Source organism: Triticum aestivum, chromosome 2B (genome assembly GCF_018294505.1).
Source record: "Triticum aestivum cultivar Chinese Spring chromosome 2B, IWGSC CS RefSeq v2.1, whole genome shotgun sequence".
In the NCBI taxonomy this organism is placed as follows: Eukaryota; Viridiplantae; Streptophyta; class Magnoliopsida; order Poales; family Poaceae; genus Triticum; species Triticum aestivum.
This window is the reverse complement of record NC_057798.1, coordinates 269,745,704-269,767,720: the sequence shown is the minus strand read 5'-3', so window position 1 is coordinate 269,767,720 and position 22,017 is coordinate 269,745,704.

Genomic DNA, 22,017 nt, shown 5'->3' with positions numbered 1-22,017 from the left:
AGGCTCTTTTGCTACTCGTTAGTGAGGAGTTCCACTTCATCTTTTGAGTTGAGGCAATTGCTCATGTTCTTCACTTATATTTGTTTGAGCAAGGCGTGATGTTTTATAGGAATTATTTGCACTCTCTTGTTGCACTTATGTCCTTTTGAGAGTTAAATAGGAAGTGGTAATTTGCATGATTTGTCCAAAAATGACAGGTATACCAAGGTGGTATAATAAAAACTTGCATGTAGATCACTGAATATGTTGGTTTGATTCCTTGCAATAGTTTTATGATATTGAGATGGTAATATGTGGGTGTACAAGTGGACGATCTTGGTTTAGTAGGAATATTGGTGTTAAGGTTTGTGATTCCCTATTCATGAAAGTGTCGGTTTTGGCATAGCTAGGAAGTTGAGCATGATTTATCCTTGACTAATATCCTTTGTGTTGTTCGAATCGGGGGCACGATGGTCAACTCCTTCCAACCTCCTTCCTAGGGGCATGCGAGTTGTGCTTTGCTTCGAGGGCTAGTAGGCTTTCATAATAAGTATTTGAGTTTTTATGACTGATGTGATTTTTTGGACTATAAGCACTTTCACCTATCCATATTTTGCTAGCCTCTTCGGTACCATGCATTGCCCGTTCTCACCTCGAGACTTGGTGCAAATTTCGCCAGTGCATCCAAATCCCGTGAAATTATATGCTCTTTCACACATAATCCTTATTATATCCTTCCTCAATACAGCCACCATACCTACTTATCATGGCATTTTCATAGCCATTCCGAGATATATTGCCATGCAACTTCCATCGTCACTACTACATGACTTGAGCATTCATTGTCATGTTGCTTTGCATGATCATATAGAGATAACATGATATTTTGTGGCAAAGCCACAGTTCATCATTGTTATGCATGTTACGGTAGATCATTGCACATCCTGGTACACTTCCAGAGGCATTCATTTGTACTCATATATTTTCAACTTTGAGTTGTAAGTAAATTAAATCGTGATGATCATCATTATTAGAGTGTTGCCCCTACTAGTGAGGAAATAAATTGGAGGAGACTTATGAGTCCTCGGAAAAGTCGGGATGAGATCCATGAGTCCGTTTAAAAAAAGAGAGAAAAGAGAGAGGGAGCGCACTACTATACTTTTTCCACATTTGTGCTTCAGAGTAGTATCATTCATTTCATATAGAAAGTCTCCATGATTTTTCACTTTCATATACTAGTGGGATTTTTACATTGAACTTGACTGGCATATTCCGACGATGAGCTCCTCAAAATGCTCGCGTCTTCATGAGCAAGTAAGTTGGATGCACACCAACTTAGTTTTATTTAGAGAGCTTTCATACACTTACAGCTCTATTGCATTCGTTGCATGGCAATCCCTTTACTGCTTGCATCAACATCGATTGTAAGGCCTCTCCATTGCCTAACGATCAAGCCTCGTTGATATGATATTTTCTTATACCTTTATCTTCTTTCATAAACCCGTATCATCATTCTCTTTGCCATCAAAAGTGTTAAGGACCTTGTGTCACGCTCAAGTATTGTGTGAAAGATTAAAAAGCTGAATCAAGAAAAAGTGTGATTTAATTGCTTGGTTTGGCACCGGGGTTGTTCTTAACTTGATATTTCTATGTTAGGAAGACTAAGCGTGCCATGCTTATCGTGACTTAGTGTGTAGGGACCGCATTCTTTAGCAACTTTCTTTTGAAAAGCAATAATTGTTTACTTGTATGTTTATGTATTACTAGGTTAATTTTTATAGACTGTTGCCTTGAATCATACGTATCCCAATATTCATACCAAGATTATATCATTTAATCAAGAGTTAGGTAGCATTCAACATCAAAAATACTTTTGTTATCATTTACGTACTCGAGGATGATTAGGAGTTAAGCTTGGGGATGTTGATATGTCTCAAATGTATTTTTGATTGTTAAATGCTATTATGTTATCAATTTTACATGCTTTATATGTCATTTTATATTATTTTTCTAGACTAGCCTATTAATTTAGTGCCCAGTTCCATTCCTGTTTTTTTTTGCATTTTTTGGTTTCATAGATAATCCATACCTACAGAAGTCCAAACACGACAAAAAAGTTTGGCAATTTTTTCTGGACAGTTAAAGACCCTAGAAGCTTTGGGGGAGGACGAGAAGACCCACAAGGACCCTATTGGCTTGTGGGCCCCTTGTAGCCCCATTTGCCTTAATTCTTGGCCTATAAATTCCCATATATTTGAAAACCCTCAAAGTGAGAGCCGAAACAATTTTACCGTCGCTGCAAGCCTCTATTCCGACGTGATCACATCTGGAGCCATGTTTCGGTACTCCGCCGGAGGGAGAAATCATTGGGGAGGCCATATTCATCAACCTTGCTGCCTCCATGATGATGGTGAGTAGTTCTTTCAGGACCTATGGGTCCATAGTAGTAGCTGGATCTCTCTCTCTCTTGATCTTCAATACAATGATCTCTTTGGAGATCTATTCGATGTAATTCTTGTGGCATGTTTGTTGAGATCTGATGAATTGTGCATTTATATTGATCGGATTATTCACTGACTTATATTGATTCTTTTGAAGTTTCTCTCTTGTGTAATTTCATAGCTATGTATGATTGCCAATCTATGAGTCTTATGTGGCTAATTAGATGAGTAGGTCTTCAGAGGGAGTGGTGCATAGTACTGGCTTCGATCTTGTGGTGATCTTGTCCTGTGGCGGGAGGGACAAAGGCACATATTGTATTGTTGCCACTAAGGGTAAAATGACGGGGTTTGGTCATAATTATTGATCATCTTCATGTCTACATTATGTCATTTCTTATTGCGTTACTCTTTTTATCATGAAATAAATACTTTGAGATGCATGCTGAATAGCGGTCTTGGGGTGGGTAATAGTAGTAGACACAGTTGGATTAACGGTCTACTTGTCACAATGTAATTCCTATGTGAGATTATGTCATGAATGATCATAGTTATAATTTACGATATTTTATCAATCACCCAACAGTAACTTGTCTACCATGCCACTACATGCTTTTGAGAGAGATGCCACTAGTGAACCTATGGTCCCCGAGTCTATGCTCCATTAATACAAAAGCTCCTACAATTTCTCTTTATTTGGGTTTTACTACTCTTGTTACTTTGCCTATCACTATCTGCTTTTAATCTTGTAACTAGCAAGAACAAGGGGAGTGATGACCCCCTGTCCTTTGTTGGGTGCAAGCATTTTTTGTGTTTGTGTGCGGGTATTACTAACGTTGTTAGTGTGGTGCCTCCTACTGGTTCGATAAACCTTGGTTCTTAACTGAGGGAAATACTTTCTGTTGTTGTGCTACATCACTGTTCCTCTTCAGGGAAATGCAACAACTCCTACAAGAGTAGTAGTTGTCGTCCTCGGGCATATCAAGAATAAAAAAAGTCTGTTAAGATCATAACCAATGTTCGGGATATCACTTATTGTTATTGTCTCGGTCGCCTGGGGATTAGTAATTAATCAGAAATCGGTTGATTAATCGATTTTATTGGTTGACTATTAATCGGCAAGTTTTTTTTGCAAAACCTACATTTTCAAGCAATGAGGCAAAATTGGAAACAATCACAAGTGTGCACTCTAAGCCTTTAACACTACATCAATATATAACAACAACACATGTCATATTTTGCATGTTTGAAATTAGGACAAGCGTACATAGATACTACAATATTACATAACAAACTAAAATTGGACAGCATTTCAATAGCACATATCCTGTTTGGGCATTTTCAAATGAGATAGCAGTGTATAGATTTACTCATTTACATAACAAGCAACAATAGGTAGAACAACAATACATAATTGCATATATGAGTCCATAAATCATCTGAGGCAGTAGATAGGCTGCAGTACATATATAAATATATTAGACTTAGTCCACAAATAAACTGAGATAGTATCACAGTGGATACTAGATAGGCAGCATTGCCGTACATAATAGGTCCAGAGTACACAAATAAGTTTAGTTCTACACTTCTACTTCTACTTCTTAGTTTTACTAGTTACTACTTTGCTAGCAAAGAGCCAAACACCAATCAACCAAAATAAGGTAGTTCTTAGCTCTCTGATTCCCTCACAAGTCACAACCAAAATAAGGCAGTAGGCTACTAGCAAACAACACATAGTACTAGGAATGAGATTGTTTAAAGGCCTAGGATTCAAGGCTGCGTCAGGTCTTCCTTGTTATTTCCTTCTATCACCCCAACCATATCATCATCAGAGTCAAACTCTATCTCATCTTCATTGATAGACACAGTGTCATCTTCATCATCAGAAACAAAAGTATTCCACTTCATGGAGTTCTCTCACCCTTAGACTTCTACGAGGCTCTGTTGTATTGTCACCTCCGGTAGCTCGCATCTCTTCATCATCGTAAGCATCATCACATATCCAACCTTGGGTTGTGGAAGCCTCTTCACCAAGGAGAACCGTAAGTACATCAAGTGCCCCCTTAGTGGTTTTGGAGTATTGAAGACAATAGGTTGAGGGACTAACATGTTTGTGAGTGTACACAAGAGATATAGTCCCTGAAGATTTGGTTTAACCCATGAAAGACGACTGAGGGTGTCCCGGACTAAGGGGTCCTTGGGCTGTCGGTCTATCTCTCGTGGGCCAGATAGTTGGGTCACTCTTGATCCATCATTGGAAGGCCGAGCTATAAGTGACTCCCTATTCATGAAGGAAACCTCTGAAGCCTTGGTGTATCCTCCAAGTCAAGATAATAAAGTCGACACATTTATCCCCTGATGGTAACCTTAGTCTGTAGAGGCTAGAACCACCCTCCTACTCATCTAGGGTTTAGTTCATCCAATCTCGTGGTAGATCAACTATGTAATCATCGTAGCAACACATTAATACAATCAAACATGACATAGGGTTACCTCTTCGAGAGGGTCGGAACCTGGGTAAATACCATCGCTGCATTCCTTATTCCCCATCGATCCAAGATCCACAGTTCGGGACCCCGTACCCGAGATCCGCCGGTTTTGACACCAACATTGGTGCTTTCATTGAGAGTTCTGTTGTGGGATTGTCAAAGGATCAATGGCTCACCTAGTCATCAGCGAGGGCATCCGCACCGGGGACGTCTTCATACCCGGCCAGCTCTTCGCGTTCGGTGGCATCGTTCTACATGCCAACTTATCCGGTCATCTTAACCAGATCAATAGCTTCGCACCTAACAGGAAATCAGGTTCGACAACCTAGAGTACGTCGCTTACACCCGGGGTGATCTGATCCTTACTGGGTTCTCAACCTCACCTGAGGAGCCCAGAAATTCCGAAGCTTCAACTTCGGACCTTCTTCCCGACCCCGTCTCTGGGTCAGCCCTTATCTCGGATCTGGCTTTGAGCTCGGATCCGACTTCAGCGTCCGAAAACTGATACGTCTCCAATGTATCTATAATTTTTTATTGTTCCATGCTATTATATTATCCATCTTGGATGTTTTATATGCACTACTATGCTATTTTATATCATTTTTTGGGACTAACTCATTAACCTAGTGCCCAGTGCCAGTTGTTGTTTTTTCCTTGTTTTTGTCTTTACAGAAAATCAATACCAAATGGATTCCAAATGAAAGAAACTTTTTGACGGATTTTCTTGGACCACAAGACACCCTGGAAGCTTCGGGAGGAGGCCAGAAGAGCCACGAGGTGGCCACAAGCTCAGGGGGGTGGGGGGCACGCCCTCCAGGCTTGTGGGCCCCCATGGCACTTCCAACCCTAATTCTTCTTCTATAAGTACCCAAATATTCCCTGTAGACTAGAGTGCACGCCAAAAATACTTTTCTGCCACCACAAGTTGCTGTCTTCGTGAGATCCCATCTGGGGACCTTTTCTGGTACTCTGCCAGAGGGGGATTCGATCACGGAGGGCTTCTACATCAACTTTGCTGCCCTTCCGATGATGTGTGAGTAGTTTACCACAAACCTACAAGTCCATAGCTAGTAGCTAGATGGCTTCTTCTCTCTCTTTGATCTTCAATACAATGTTCTCCTCTACGTTCTTGGAGATCTATTCGATGTAATCTTCTTTTGCGGTGTGTTTGTTGAGATCCGATGAATTGTAGGTTTATGATAAGATTATCCATGAATATTATTTGAGTCTTCTCTGAACTCTTTTATGCATGATTTATATTGCCTTGTATTTCTCTCCGATCTATTGATTTGGTTTGGCCAACTAGATTGATTTTTCTTGCAATGGGAGAGGTGCTTTCTAATGGGTTCAATCTTGCGGTGCTCAATCCTAGTGACAGAAGGGGACATGACACATATTTGAATTGTTGCCATTAAGGATAAAAAGATGGGGTTTGTTCATATTGATTGGATCTATCCCTCTACATCATGTCATCTTGCTTAAGGCGTGACTCCATTCTTCTTAACTTAATACACACTACTGCAGGATGCTGCTAACGCGACACTATGATCAGAGACCCTTCGACAAAACTGTGTGCGATGCAATAATCGCAAATGGTGCTGTGAAAAAACCGTCAAAAAAGGTGCAAAATGTTTGTGATGGCGGACACATCAAACACGGTTCAGATTTTAGTTACGTGTGCGATGCTGGGCATACAATTGATCCAGTGGAACTGTTTGCGATGAGGAAAAACAACAGAAACGGGCAGCCATATCAATGTGTGTGTGATATACGACATACAGTTCCTCCGATGAACTGTGTGCTATTAAGGAATGCAACCGAAATGGTCAGCCAGATCAAGGTGTGTGTGATATACGGCATACGGTTCACTCGGACAAACTGTTTTCGATTAGGCAAGAGAACGGAAACGGTTCATCTTAACAAGATGTGTGTGATATGCGGCATTTGCGATCAGCCAAAAGAACACAAACGATTCGTGTAAACCAGATGTGTGTTCTACGTAGCAAACAACCCACTCGGATGAACTGTTTGGGATGAGAAATTATACCACAGACGATTACTATAGTAAGTTTGTGTGTGATTATGTCCGTACAAAAAACTTTGAAAAATGCAAACTAGTTGCTTGCGGCGGCTAGGAGTATCGCACATGATGCGTCTGCGAGTACTCGTGTGCGATGATTAGTAAGTTACACATAATGAACGGCCGCAAGGGTGATATACTGATCATGGAGTCTGAGAAGACCATCATCGGAAGGCTGCTGACTCAACTTTTTAGCCTATATTTTACTACTCCCTCCGTCCCAAAATTCTTGTCTCAGATTTGTCTAGATACAGATGTACCTAATACCAAAACGTGACTTGATGCATCCGTATTTAGACAAATCTAAGACAAGAATTTTGGGACGGAGGGAGTATAATTGTATGCATAAGTAGGTCGTGAGTGTTTTGTGCCTTGCCGCATGTGGCATTTTAAATTATCTTGAATATGTAAGACAATTATTAACCATTGCCATTGTAAATTTGCCTCAACGACAAGCAGAGCGCGTGCAGGGACGCCACGGACCCGCAAAAAAAGAAAAAAATCAGAGACGCCACGGCGAGCAACCGTGTGTGATAGTGGGCAGACACGTACACGTACATCCGAGAACAAAGGCCCACGTTTCGGGCTTTCGATGTGTGGCGTACGGTTGATCCAAAAGAACTGTTTGCGATGATAAGGAACAACAAAAACGAGGCTTTGTTCTCTTGCCCCCGTGTCTTCCGAACTTTGCTGCACATGTCATTTAAAATTATCCGGAATATGTAAGACAATTATTATCTATGCCATTGTAAATTTGTCGTCGTACTATCCGTTGCCATTTTATCTGTCGTCATATTATCCATTGCCCTATGTGGCAATTTAAATTAGACCGGAATACGAGTTGAAAACACGAACAAAGCAAATATTGCCATGGGATCACAACCAAACACCCTCCATCCACCCCTAGAAAAACCCTCCGTCCAGGCGCTTTAATTAACCCATTAATAGCGAAGTTTTGAGCGAGCCGGGCGGTGGCTGGTGCATGGCGGTCAAAGAGCTCGCTTCTCGGTGAGCATGGGCGGCCTTGCTGCTCGCACGTGTTCTGTCGAGCCTGTGAGGCGGACTGCTCACACGCGTCCCGTCGAGCCTGTGCGGCGGACTGCTCACACGCATCCCATCGAGCCTGCATGGCGGACTTCTCGCGCTCGTCCCGTCTAATCAAACAGCCGCACGCACACCACTGATTATGGTTAAATATTGACACAGTTCATATAATACAACCGTTTGTGATATTAACGTGTCAGCTTATTGTTTTAAAAAGGACTTCGTTGGCTACTAATGTGTGCACCTCTTCTCAAACTGGACGATTTTTTTACCACGACATAATGTGCCATGTCATGTAACCATGCCAAGTTTCATGTTTTTGGGTGAGTTTTTGATTTACTAGGATTTAAAAACCGAGATTCTCAATGTTTCAGGACGACGACAAGTTTGTAATTCATTCTCATTCCTTAAATGAGACCTAAACATGCACCCAATGACACATGTACGATTTCCCATCCATTTTGTGCTTGTAGTTCTAATTTGAATTATGGACTACATTTAATGCGTAAAAACTTAATTAGTAACATATACAATGACCAAAGAAACCCTAAACATGCACCCCAAGGACACATGTACGTTTTTCTAGCCATTTTGGTGCACTGGAGCACGTATTTGTAGTTCGGATTTGAATTGTGGACATTAAATGCCTAGAAAACTCAATCAATGAATAAAAATGGTCAAACGAACCCTGAATAATTTCAAAGTTCAGCACGAATCCCGTTGTTCCGTACGTGTTGCGTGTAGAAAAAATACGAGGCTAGAAGAGGGAGCAATTATCGTTTGGCCCACAAAGGGACACGTTTCCCTATCGAAACCACGAGGATTCTTGCGACAGGCGTCGGTTTGTAAGAGGTTTGTAATAAAGCTTGACCCAAATTGACAATGTTTTTACCACGACATATATGTGCCATGAAGTGACACCATGCCACCTTTAATGACTTTCTGGTGAGTTTTGGATTTATGGGGATTTAAAAACCGAGATTCCAAATGTTTAAAGACGAGCCAAGACACCGGTCAGGTTGTAATTCATTCCCATTCCTTGCATGGGACCTAAACATGCACCCAAGGACACATGCATATATAATTTTTCTAGCCATTTTGGTGAACTGGAGCATGTATTTGTACTTCAGATTTGAATTATGGACATTAAATGCCTAGGAAACTCAATTAGTGTATAAAAAGGCCAAACAAACCCTGAATAAGTTTAAACATGTTGCCCGTAGAAGAAAATACAGGGCGAAAAGATGTCGTACGTTTTGACAACAATGGGAACATGTTTCCCTATCGGAACCACAAGGCTTCTTGTTGAGAGAAGCTCCGGTTTGTAAGAGGTTTGTAATAAAGCTCGGCCCAAATTGCCAATGTTTTTACCACAACATATATGTGCCATGACATGACACCATGCCACCTTTGATGACTTTATGGTGAGTTTTGGATTTTATGGGGATTTAAAACCCGAGATTCCAAATGTTTGAGGACGAGTCAGGACGTTGGTACGGTTGTAATTCGTTCCCATTCCTGACATGGGACCTAATTAAACATGCACCCAAGGATGATCGTGGCCCCACTGCTCGCCGCACTTGAAGCAGAGGCCGCGGGCGTGGCGGTATTTACGGAGAGCTTTCAACTTGTTGTTGTTCGCGCGTGCGCCCTTAGTGATGCGTCTGTCACTGGTCGCTAGCGTTGGTGCTACAGTGGCTGGCCGCGGTGGAGGCGCAGGCAACGGCAGAGCCCCTGAGCGCTGCCCCGTGTCCAGAGAGCGCGCCCGCAGGTGCAGGAGTGGATGATGCACACCCCCGTCCACTTCCTCCTGAAGGAGCGTGAGGGAGCAGGCGGTGTCTAGATCGGGTGGTCGTTGCACCAGCACCAGCGCCCGGATGTCGGCACGGAGTCCCTCCACAAAGAGAGTAAGGTAATAGTAAGGGTGAATTGCATCAGAATAAGAGGCCAAATGATTAATAATAAGTTGGAACTGCTCAATATAGTCAGCAACAGTAGGTGTCTGCTTAATGGTGTAAAACTGGCGAATGAGCAACTAGTGGCGATCACACCCAAAACGAGTGCACTAAAGGCTAGAGAACGACACCCAGTCGAAGCCCACAAGCTACTTCTGGATCGATTGCAGCCATATGGTGGCCGATCCCAAGAAGTTCAAGGATACCATGGGTACCCAGAACATGGTGTGGGTGTTAAACACAGAGAAGTGCTATTCACAAAGAGTTTTCCGGAGTTTTGGGTTCTCGCTCGTGAATATGGGGAAACAAATGGAAGTGTGTGCCTGCCCCAAGCCCGCGAGGAGCTGGCTGGCATGGGAGCACGACGAAGCAGCAGGGATGGGGATGCGGGGAACTGGCCTATGCCTAGGAGGGGCACCAGCGTCGTGGCCGGCGCTAGCTCCCGGTGGATGAATTCGTCGCCGTGGTCATCAGACCCGTGGGGCAGCTCCTGCGTGTTGATGCTAGAGCCAAGGAGGCTATCAGCCGCTGCGAGGGAGGGGGCGGGGGCTGACGGCCCAATCGCTGCCATACCAGGCGCCGCCGCTGATGTGGTCACCTATTACAGGTAGGGTCAAGGACCCATCATTCGGGACCCACATGGGGCCCATCATCATCATAGGTAGGTCCCTAGACCAGGCCAGCATTCGGATACGCACATCAGAGGATCACTCAAACGGCTCTACAGCACTCGGAGAACCACACGTCACTTGGCGGATGACCAACCAATCGGACGTACATGGCAAGAAGGCGTCGTGGGAGCTGCAACGGTCGAGGGATCCTAAGTTGTCCTCTAAATAGAGTTATAACTACCGTTACCTGTAACTGCTGCAGTATAGGCTCATTACAATAGTAATTGCCTCATTCAATGGCATTTATTCTCCCGGCGACGTGGGAGCCATGGGGCTGCAGCACACTCTATATAAGCCGCACCCCTCTCCATAGCCGGGCACATTCAACCTTGTAATCCTATCCATCAAATCAAAGCAAGCCTCAGGGTACAAGACATAGGGCTTTTACCTCCACCGAGTGAGGGTCCTGAACTCGTTAAACACCATGTGTTACATGTATGCCGTAGCTAGGTCTGCCCCTTATACGTACCCCCTAGTACTCATTGTCAGTATTATAACCCCGATAGTTGGCGCCCACCATGGGGCTAGGCGTCTAGCAAAACTTCACAGTGTAGGTGGATTTCTTCATCATCATCATGTCAGTCAGAGGCGAGATCCGCTTCGGGATGATCTCCTTCATCACTGACGACTCGGTGTGGCTACGTGAAGCCCCCGCTGGATGTGGAAGCATTGCCTACCCGTGGAGCAACGCACTTCCGAGCTTCTTCCTATGGAGTTCTTCTGCAACAACACTCGGCTCCAACCGAGTGGTTACCCATCCCACCGTTGTACGCCATCGCAAGCGCTGCAGGCGTTCACGGCTGCAGTGTTGGATTAGGCATGTTGTCACCACTCAGGCAGCAACAGAATAGGTGGCGGCTATCGACGACCTCTCAAACGGATCACTCGGCAATTCCTTAGAGGAATCCAAGTCGGAGAGTATCGAGTCAACCGATGAGATCCTTATGGCGGATAATTCCGAGCACCGCGTACCCCCGGGCTACCCGGAACCCAAAGACGATCACGCGGGTGCATCCCACGTCAACACTAACGGCGGCTACCCCAGGCACGAACCATATGTGCCTCAACCTCTCACTCGGGAGCAGCAGGACGAGCTCCATCACTGGAACGACCAGTTCCTAAACACTCCCATCACCAGAACGACCCTTGAGGCGTTAGCCATGGAGTCGACTCGACTACTTTGGCCAAATGTGATCGCCTCGTGTGGCTTTAGAGGGGGCTATATGAACGCAAGCGCCGTCAACCCAGTTCTAGTCGTCACAAGTGTTGGCTCTACTCCAGTGACCAGCCTCGCAAGTATCAAGTTCTTAGTACTCCATTGCAAAATCTAGCAGCTGCCACTCGGATCACGGATCCCATTCAACCCTCTGGCTCTTCGGATGGAGAGGGGATTTGTCAGATCCAGGCGCTCCTCAAAACAAGATTGTCGCAGATTGCGGCGATATCCTAGTCCAGAGACTGGATCCATAGCGCATTCATGCGTGCGGAGACCGTCCAGTCGACTCACAACCCACTTGGCTTGGGCAGGCGCCGAGCCACTTCTTCCTCCAGAGATCATCACGAAGATCGAAGACGTGATCGAGTCGCGTCGCCCTGGTGTAACGACGACTACGATCATGCACTGATGCCTCCACCCCAGGATGTCGCGTATGGGTGCCAGCCCTACGACGACAGGCGGACACACAACGGTGATCGCAGGCCAAGTCCGACTCGTCCGCCAAGGGACGCTCGAGACCCATTGTTCAACGCGAGATCTATTCTCACTCAGAACTTCGTCAACAGAGGTCGGGCCTTACGGGGAGGCCAAGAGCACAATGTACCGAGTGGTTCCATACCATCAGGTCCCGAGTGCTTCAGCCGTTATATACGAGCAACTGAGATTCCCAACAACTTCAGGTTGGCCAGGGGATCAACAAGTTCACCAGCGAATCCAAACCCGAAATTTGGCTAGAAGATTACCGAGTGGCAGTTTAGATCGGCGGAGGCAACGACAATGTAGCCATGAAGCATTTACCACTGATGCTAGAAGGCTCCACTCGGGCTTGGTTGACATAGCTCATGCCGAGTAGTATCTTTTGCTGGGATGACCTAACAAAGGTGTACGTCAAGACCTTTGAGGGCACATACAAGAGAGTAGGAGGTTTGACCGAGTTGCAGCACTGCGTGCAGAAGCAGAATGAAACTGTCCGAGAGTACATCCGGCGGTGGACCACTTTGCACAACACGATGGAGAACGTCATCGGACACTAGGCAATCTACGCCTTCAAGGCCGGAGGCAAATACCAGGAGCTGAACATGAAGTTCAGCCGAACTGAGACCCCGACTCTTAGTCAGGTTATGGAGATAGCCAATCAGTATGCCAACAACGAAGAGGAAGACCGACTGAGGAGCGGCAAGAGCCAAGCAGACAACACACATCAGTCGAAGAACAAGGGCAAAAAGCACAAGAGGAAAGCAGACACCAAAGGGAATGCCGAGGCCGCGGCTCTGGCCAGCCAAGGCAAAAAGAATTCCCAAAAGTAGAAGAAGGATTGGAAAGGGAAGAAGCAAGTCGCCATGAAGAGCGACATCCTCGATCAGCCTTGTCAGATCCACACGAAGAAAGATGAGGAAGGCAACTTGATCTTGCCAAAGCATACCACTCGGAAGTGTCGACTTTTGAAGCAAGAAATGTGCTAGGATTCTTCTGGAGAACAAGATGACGACGACAAAGACGGAGGCAGAGGTACTTCCGAGTACCCCAACATTGAGAGCGTCCTCATGATTTTCAATGACGTTGAAAGCAAGAGCCACCTCAAGGTGATCAACCAGGAGGTCAACATGGCAGTTCACTATCACGAAATATCTTGACTAGGCCAAGACACCGGTAACTTTTGATTAGTCAGACCATCCGACTCACATACCGACCCCCGGGTGGGAGGCCTTGGTGGTGGATCCAGTCATGGGAGGAGTCCGATTACACAAAGTCCTGATGGATGGCGGTAGCGGGCTTAACATCATCTACGCCGACACTTTAGAGGCGATGGGCATCCCGATGACCCGGCCCAGCAAGAGCAAAAAGCAGTTCCATGGGGTAATCCCTAGGAAGAAGGCTAAATCACTCAGCCAGATCGGTCTCAATGTCGTATTCGGCAAAGAGAATAACTTCCGAAAGTAACGGTTGACTTTCAAAGTGGTAGACTTCAAGAGTGCTTACCATGCCATCCTGGGTAGGCCTGCCTACGCACGTTTCATGGCCCATCCATGTTACGTGTATCTTAAACTCAAGATGCCAGGGCCTAAAGGCGTGATCACCATCACAAGCAATCAAAAGTTGGCCGAAGAGTGCCTCCAGAAAGGCTCTTAGATCGCTGACGAGAAGATGGCGATGGCCGAGCTGAATGAATACAAAAAGACGGCAAACCCGAGTGAACTTTAGATGTCCAAGAAGCCAACTGTGGAATCCGCTTTCCAGTCGACAGGAGAAATGAAGCCGGTGCACATCCACCCTGAGGACCTGAACGCTGCCCCGACCAACATCTCCACCACCCTGGATAACAAATAGGAAGTCGTGCTCGTAGAGTTCCTCCGTTAGAACTGGGACATCTTCGCATGGAAACCTTCTGACATGCTGGGTGTTCCCAGGGAACTGGCCGAGCACAGACTCCGTGTCGATTCGGCTACTAAGCCTATCAAAGAGTATCTTCAGTGATATTCGACTGAGAAGTGCAAGGCGGTTGGCAAGGAGATAGCGCGGCTCTTAGTCGCCGAATTCATCCGAGAGGTGTACCACTCCAAGTGGCTCGCCAAAGTCGTCATGGTGCCGAAGAAAGACAAGACTCTTTGAATGTGTGTAGATTTTAGGTAGATCAATCGGGCTTGCCATATCGATCATTTTCCTCTCCCTCGCATAGATCAGATAGTAGATTCTACTGTTGGATGTGAGAGGTTATCATTTCTGGATGCGTACTCCGTGTACCACCAGATCCGATTGTACGGCCGTGATGAACTAAAAACATTGTTCATCACCCCATTCGGGTGTTTCTGTTATATCATGATGCCATTTGGGTTAAAAAATGCTAGGGCCACGTTCTAGCGTATGATCCAGAAGTGCTTACGGAAGCAACTCAGTCGGTATGTGGAAGCGTATATGGATGGCATTGTAGTTAAGTCTAGGAAATGTTCCCACCTCCTAACTGACCTCGCTGAGTGTAGGATCGAAAGTATGTCTAGAGGGGGGTGATTAGACTACTTGACCAAATAAAAACTTATCCTTTTCCCAATTTTAGTCTTTGGCAGATTTTAGCTATCTTAGCACAAGTCAAGCAATCTCAACACAATTCAAGCAATCATGCAAAGAGTATATGAGCAGTGGAAAGTAAAGCACGCAACTTGCAAGAATGCAAAGGGAGGGGTTGGAGGATTCAAACGCAATTGGAGACACGAATGTTTTTGTCATGGTTCCGATAGGTGGTGCTATCGTACATCCACGTTGATGGAGACTTCAACCCACGAAGGGTAATGGTTGCGCGAGTCCACGGAGGGCTCCACCCACGACGGGTCCACGAAGAAGCAACCTTGTCTATCCCATCATGCCCGTCGCCCACAAAGGACTTGCCTCACTAGCGGTAGATCTTCACGAAGTAGGCGATCTCCTTTCCCTCACAAACTCCTTGTTTTAACTCCACAATCTTGTCGGAGGCTCCCAAGTAACACCTAGCCAATCTAGGAGACACCACTCTCCAAGAAGTAACAAATGGTGTGTTGATGATGAACTCCTTGCTCTTGTGCTTCAAATGATAGTCTCCCCAACACTCAACTCTCTCTCACAGAATTTGGATTTGGTGAAAGAAGATTTGAGTGGAAAGCAACTTGGGGAAGGCTAGAGATCAAGATTCATATGGTAGGAATGGAATATCTTGGTCTCAACACATGAGTAGGTGGTTCTCTCTTAGAAACAGCAAGTTGGAAGTGTAGGTTGGTTCTAATGGCTCTCTCCACGAATGAAGAGGAGGTGGATGGGTATATATAGCCTCCACACAAAATCTAACAGTTACACACAACTTGCCAAACTCGGTGGGACCGAATTGGTAAACTCGGTCGGACCGATTCAGCAAATCTACTGACCGTTAGGATTTTTGGTGGGACCCACATGCAACTCGGTAGGACCGATATGGTTAGGGTTTAGGGCTTAATGTAATCTCGGTGAGACCGATTACACAAACTCGGTGGGTCTGATTTTGGTAATAAGCTAACCAGAGAGTTGGTCAGGTAAACTCGGTGGGACCGGTTCGCTCATTTCGGTGGGACCGAAATGTTACGAAAAGGAAACAGGGAGTTTACATTGCAATCTCGGTGGGACCGATCGCTCATCTTGGTGGTACCAAAATGTTACGAAGGGAAACAGAGAGATTACAATCCCATCTCGGTGAGACCGAGATCCCTATCGGTGAGACTAATTTGCCTAGGGTTTGTGGCAGTGGCTATGACATCTAAACTCGGTGGCGCCGGATAGAAAGAATTGGTAGGGCCGAGTTTGACTTTTGGTTTAGGTCATATGTGGATGTGAGAAAGTAGTTGAGGGCTTTGGAGCATATCACTAAGCACCATGGAGCAAGAAACTCATTAAGCAACACCTCATCCCTCCTTGATAGTATTGGATTTTCCTATAGACTCAATGTGATCTTGGATCACTAAAATATAAAATGTAGAGTCTTGAGCTTTTGAGCTTGAGCCAATCCTTTTATCCTTAGCATTTTGAGGGGTCCACTTTTCTCATCCATGCCATGCCATTCATTGAGCTTTTCCTGAAATATTCATCTTGGAATGATGTTAGCTCAATGAGCTATATGTTGTTAGGAATTACCAAAACCACCTAGGGATAGTTGCACTTTCAATCTCCCCCTTTTTGGTAATTGATGACAACATATAGATCAAAGCTTCGACAAATGATAATAAGAGTGAAAAACATTGTCGTTTGAGAAGTATGTGATAAGCAAGAGCTCCCCCTAAATTTGTGCATAGTTTAAGATTTGCTTTGGACTGCAAATGCACAAAGAGTTAGGCTCATGGGTTACTCTTCCATGTCACATACATCTTGGTGGAGCGCTCAAAATGATAATAATTGAATACATGCACTCATCACCAAGCAAAGTGAATGATCATATGGAGATAAATGCGATAATGTCATCCAACAAGCATAAATGTAGCATATGATCAAACACATGATCATCCAGGTATCACACAGACATGAAGAATCTCAAACAAGCAAGTAAAGTTTAACCACCAAAGTAAGAGAGAATAAAAAGCAACACTCTCTCTCGAAGCCTATGATCTATACATTTTCTCCCCCTTTGGCAACAAGTTACCAAAAAATTCGTAGAAAATGCATATCACTAAATCGTCTCTCAGGCTTGATCTTCAGGTGGTGGTGTAGAGATGGCTCCTTGGATGAAGACTTCAGTAGATGTGGATGGAGCTGGGGGTGTAGGTGCTGGAGCTGGTTGCGCTGGAGCTGTAGGAGCTGTAGCTGGTGCAGATGAAGTGGCTCTGGTGTCTGTCACTGACACTGGCACTATAGCTGATCTCTGAGCTCTAGGCACTCTGGCAAATGCATCAGTGGTTGTCTTGCCCTTCCTCTCCTGCATATCATCCTAAAGATGCTCAACAACAGACTGGATCTCAGTTACCTTCACATCCAAGTCATAGAACTTTTGCTCCATGATCCGCTCCAGGCTCTCCTGGTTTTGAGTCAAGGTGGCCAGCCCCTTCTCAATCCTCAGAGTGGATGCAATCAAGTAGCCTAGCTGATCTTGTTTGCTCTTAGAAAAGTACTGATATGCCTCTTCCATTGTTGGCATCTTGGTAGCCTTCTTTGTCCTTGCCTTCTCCTTCTTTGCTTGAGCATGCACAGAAGATGGTTCATCTTCCTCCATAACCACTTGGTTGTCCTCAAAGTCTGGATAGATAGGCATGTGATCCTTGTACAACAAGTATGTGCCAGTGCCCATCTGGGAGTTAATCAGCTCCTGGATCTGTGGGGCATACCCACAACTTCTCTTTTGGTCAGCTGCTGCCCTCTTGATAGTCTCAACTATGAGGCTCATGACCTTGAACTTCTGTGGCACATCAAATAAGTGTAGCAAGTTTATTGCATGGCCTCTGATCATGTTGTGATCACCTGACTTGGGCAAGAGAGTGTGACTGAGGATCCAATTGATGGTTGGTAGTCCTGACAGAAGGTAATGTACTGATCCAAACTTATGTATCAACTACAGCATCTGGGATCTCCTTGTACATATGTGCCATAGTGTTGTGATCCATCTTCTTCTTGGCACAGACATCCAAGTCATCCTCTTTCTCCTTAGGTGCATTGATCAGATTTGCCCATTCTTCAATAGATGATTGGTACCTAGTACCTTCAGACATCCATACTATCCTGCCATCTGGATAGAAGTGTGCTGTGGAGTAGAATTGCATTATGAGCTCATCATTCCACTTTGTGAGCTTCTGCCCAACAAAGTCTGCCCCTCCACAAGCACTAAAGCTGTCATACACACCAGGACAGTGTTCTTCATTCTCCTTCATGTAGGTCCAGTCCACCCACCTCATGTCACACACTATAGGCTTCTTGTCCAGCAACACTGTCTCATAGAAATCCTGCTATTCCTTAGTATGGAACCTGTAGTCAATAGCAGTCCTTCTCCTGGTTGCATAAGGATCAGACAACCTCCACTGTCTAAGGCCTGCATCCTTTCTTAGCTTCATGTTCTCAGCCACAGGATGAACATCATTATGATCTGGAATTTTTGGCTTCAACTTTCTCAAGACATGCTCTTCATCATCTTCTTCTTCAGCAACGGTTTTAGGCACTGGGGCCTTGTTCTTCTCAGCAGCAGATATGTTTCTGGTATTCCTCTTAGGTGCAATCTTGGGCTTGGAGGCAGCTTTGGGTGCTTCTTTGGGCTTTGATGATGCAGCCCCTAACTTGATAGCATCACCCATAAGCTTCTGAGCCTTGGGTGCTAGTGCAGCAACCTCTTCTTCTTCTTCTTCTTCAGAGTCTCTCCTCATAGAGGGATTGCCAAGAACTTTGGCAGTAGTGGTTCTGACTCTCTTTTTCTTTTTGTCTTGGCCAACTGCTTCATCTTCTGACTCAATAGTAAACTTCATGGTTTCTCCAGTGGCAACCTTCCTAGGTTTGGAAGTGGGTATCCTTCTTGCAGGTGCCTTCTTCTGCACTCCTAGCTTAGTGGTTGCAACTGAGCCATACTCCTTTTTGAGCACTTTCTTCTTGGAAGTGGCCTCATCCTCAACTGCCACATAGTCTTCATCCTCAGATTCTGATGTTTTCTTCTTTCTGGCCTTGGTGGCAGCTTTGGGTAAGTTGCTTGGGGTGCTCCTGCTACCATCATCAGAGGTGCTAGAGGGACTAGTGCCCTCACTCATTTGAACCTGCTCCTCTGACTTGTTCTGGCTATCACTTTGATCAGACATAGTGCAAACACTGACTGCAGACCCTGTTAATAGATATAGATGAGATAGAGTGGATGAGCATCACAAAATACAGAGGTTTTTGCAAAAGAATGAGTCAAAAACTTAGTTTTAGTTTTTCACAGAAAGCATTTTGGATCAACCGATTTGTAAACTCGGTGATACCGAAGCAGCTTTTGGAACCTAAACTAGTGAACTCGGTCAGACCGAGTCACAGTTCGGTGGCACCAAGACTGCTAGGGTTTCACAAAGTCTTGAACTCGGTCACACCGATTTGCAATTCTCGGTCAGACTGAGAATCACTTGTGCAATGGCCTTAGCCAAATCGGTGGAACCAAGTTCTTCAACGCGGTGGGTCCGAGATGGTTTCGACGGAAACCTAACCCTAAATTTTCAATTCATCTTAATCTACGGAGTGTTTTGACTAGACAGGATTATTTCAATCGTGGCAAGATTCATGGCGAACACAATGTGCTAGGAGTCGGACGGGGATAGCACAATGATCGAGTCCATACCCTAGTTCGGCGATGAACTCTCTACAGCGACAACGGCGGGGATGATTTCCATTGACGGCGGCGAAGACCAGCGACTGGAGGCGGCTGGCGACGAGGAGGACGATCCGGAGACCCTGGAGGCAGAGCGGGCTACGCGTGGGTGAAGGAGTTTGGAGAAAGTTTCCAATTTTTTGCCAGTGGGTATATATAGCCCGACCCTGTCGGTGTGACCGAGTGGAACAACTCAGTGGCACCGAGATGCATAACTGCTGACAGTTACAGCAACTCGGTGTGACCGAAAAGTTCAAATCGGTTGCACCGAGATTGAAAACCTAGATCGACTTAGTGATCTCGGTATGACCGAAATGGAAGAATCGGTCAGACCGAAACACACAAAGAAGTTTTGGAAGTTTAAGTCTATGACGAATCGGGGACTCTGAGTGCTCCTCACATAGAGTGGTTCGAATCTGACTTTATCAAATTTTGTGATGTAGTATGAATAGAGTTTGAGACAAGAAAAGCATAGATAGCTGGAGAAGGTTCTTAGGCATTCTTGTCCATCCACTTGGCAAAAGAAAAAGAAATCAATCAATCAAAACAACAAGTGGATGTCCTCGAATGAGTAAAATATGCAACCAACATGCTCACACAATAAAATGGCAAATGAAATATGTGGCAAAGCATGCACAACCAATTCTAGCATCTATCAAGCAATTGGCGATGACTAGGTCATCTATATATGAGTATATTGACTTAGGAGTCAAATGAGAACATTTGATCATAGGTCATACTCATTGTTTAAGCTCAAGTGGGGTTACCACTTTTACATAATGCATTGATGTGTTCACACCATTAGAGTTGCTTTGACTCAATTCTTAGAGTAAAGCTCCCCCTAGATGTGAGATCCCCCCTTAGAGGGATGAACTAACCTTGGGTTTTGTCGATGATGACTTCATGTAGGTGTTGAAGATGTGGGTGCTCAATGTTGATGTAGATCATTTGGAGCAATCCTTTGGAGTGAGTTGCACTTTCAATACCTACACAGGTTAGTCCCACAAGGAACAAACAAGGATATCCATAGACATAGAGTGATGCACACACAAGATGATGTCTATGAAAGCATTAGGTTACCTTGTCCCTTGTCTTACCAACAAGAGGGTTTGTGACTCCTTGAACTAGTGCAAGATGTGGAAGTTGATTGCACTTGTTATTGCCAAAATGATACGAGTGGAATATGTTGGCGGAGTCACCCTCAAGAACTCTCTAGTTCTTCTTCTTGGGGATCCACATCATCTTGATGGGAATCTTTGGAGTTGTAGTTTTACTTGATGAAGTAGAGCTTGATGTAGTCTTGGGAACCCACTTGACCAAGGCCTTTGGAGCTTCTTCAAATGCATCAATCTCCTCTTGAAGCTTATCCTTGCCTTTTTGCTTGTGGTCTTGTGGTGGAAGATCATCTTGAGCTTGTGTCCCTTTGAAGGAAGTAGGATCATACTTCTCTTGTTGAGGAACAAACTTTGTCTTGGGGTATTGATCTTCTTCCCACTCAACTCCATTGGCATTGAACTTTCATTCAAAACCAACACCTTGGTTCTTCCGGTGCCTTCCTTGCTTGCGTACAATTTCCTCAAATTGCTTACTCCCGGCAAGGCTTTTGTGAACACCTTTCTCTATGATTCCATTCAATAAGCTATTTTCTTGCTCAAGTGTAACTTGGCTAAGAGAATCATTAGTGGAATCAAGAGAACTACTAGAAGCAACAATATTGGATTTAGCATGATTATTGTTACTACTAGAGGAAGAATCCTTCTTGTTCTTGTTAATAGACTTGACTTGAGGCATGTAAGTAGATAAGAGTAAACGCTTGGCAATGTAAGAAGAACTTTTCTTAGGGAGATCATCATTGATTGCCTTTAAGAACTCATGCTCTTGCTCAAGGTTGAGCTTTCAAAGCTTAACTTCTCATGAGTCCTTAAAAGTTCTCGATGATCTTCTAAGATAGTTTCATGAGCTAACTTAAGAGTGTTTAGTTCTTTAGTTAGAAGCTCAATCTTCTCCTTATCATTGTCATTCGTTTTATCTTGATTATCATGATTAATTGACATTTCATCATAGTATTAATCACTAGAGTTGTCAACAAGTAAATCATCATCACCTAACAAGTCATCTTCATTCACTATTGAAATCAACATACTCAGGGTGTGTTACCTTTGGGCCTTTAGCCATGAAGCATCTTCTAAGTCCTTCATTTGGTGAATCAAATATGTCGTAGGAGTTGGTTGACACAAGTGCTAGACCGGCAACACCTTCATCTTGAGTATATTCGGAGTCGGAGTGATAGCTTCTCTCAGAGTGATTGTCGGAGTCGGAGCCGGATACCCATTCACCAACATGA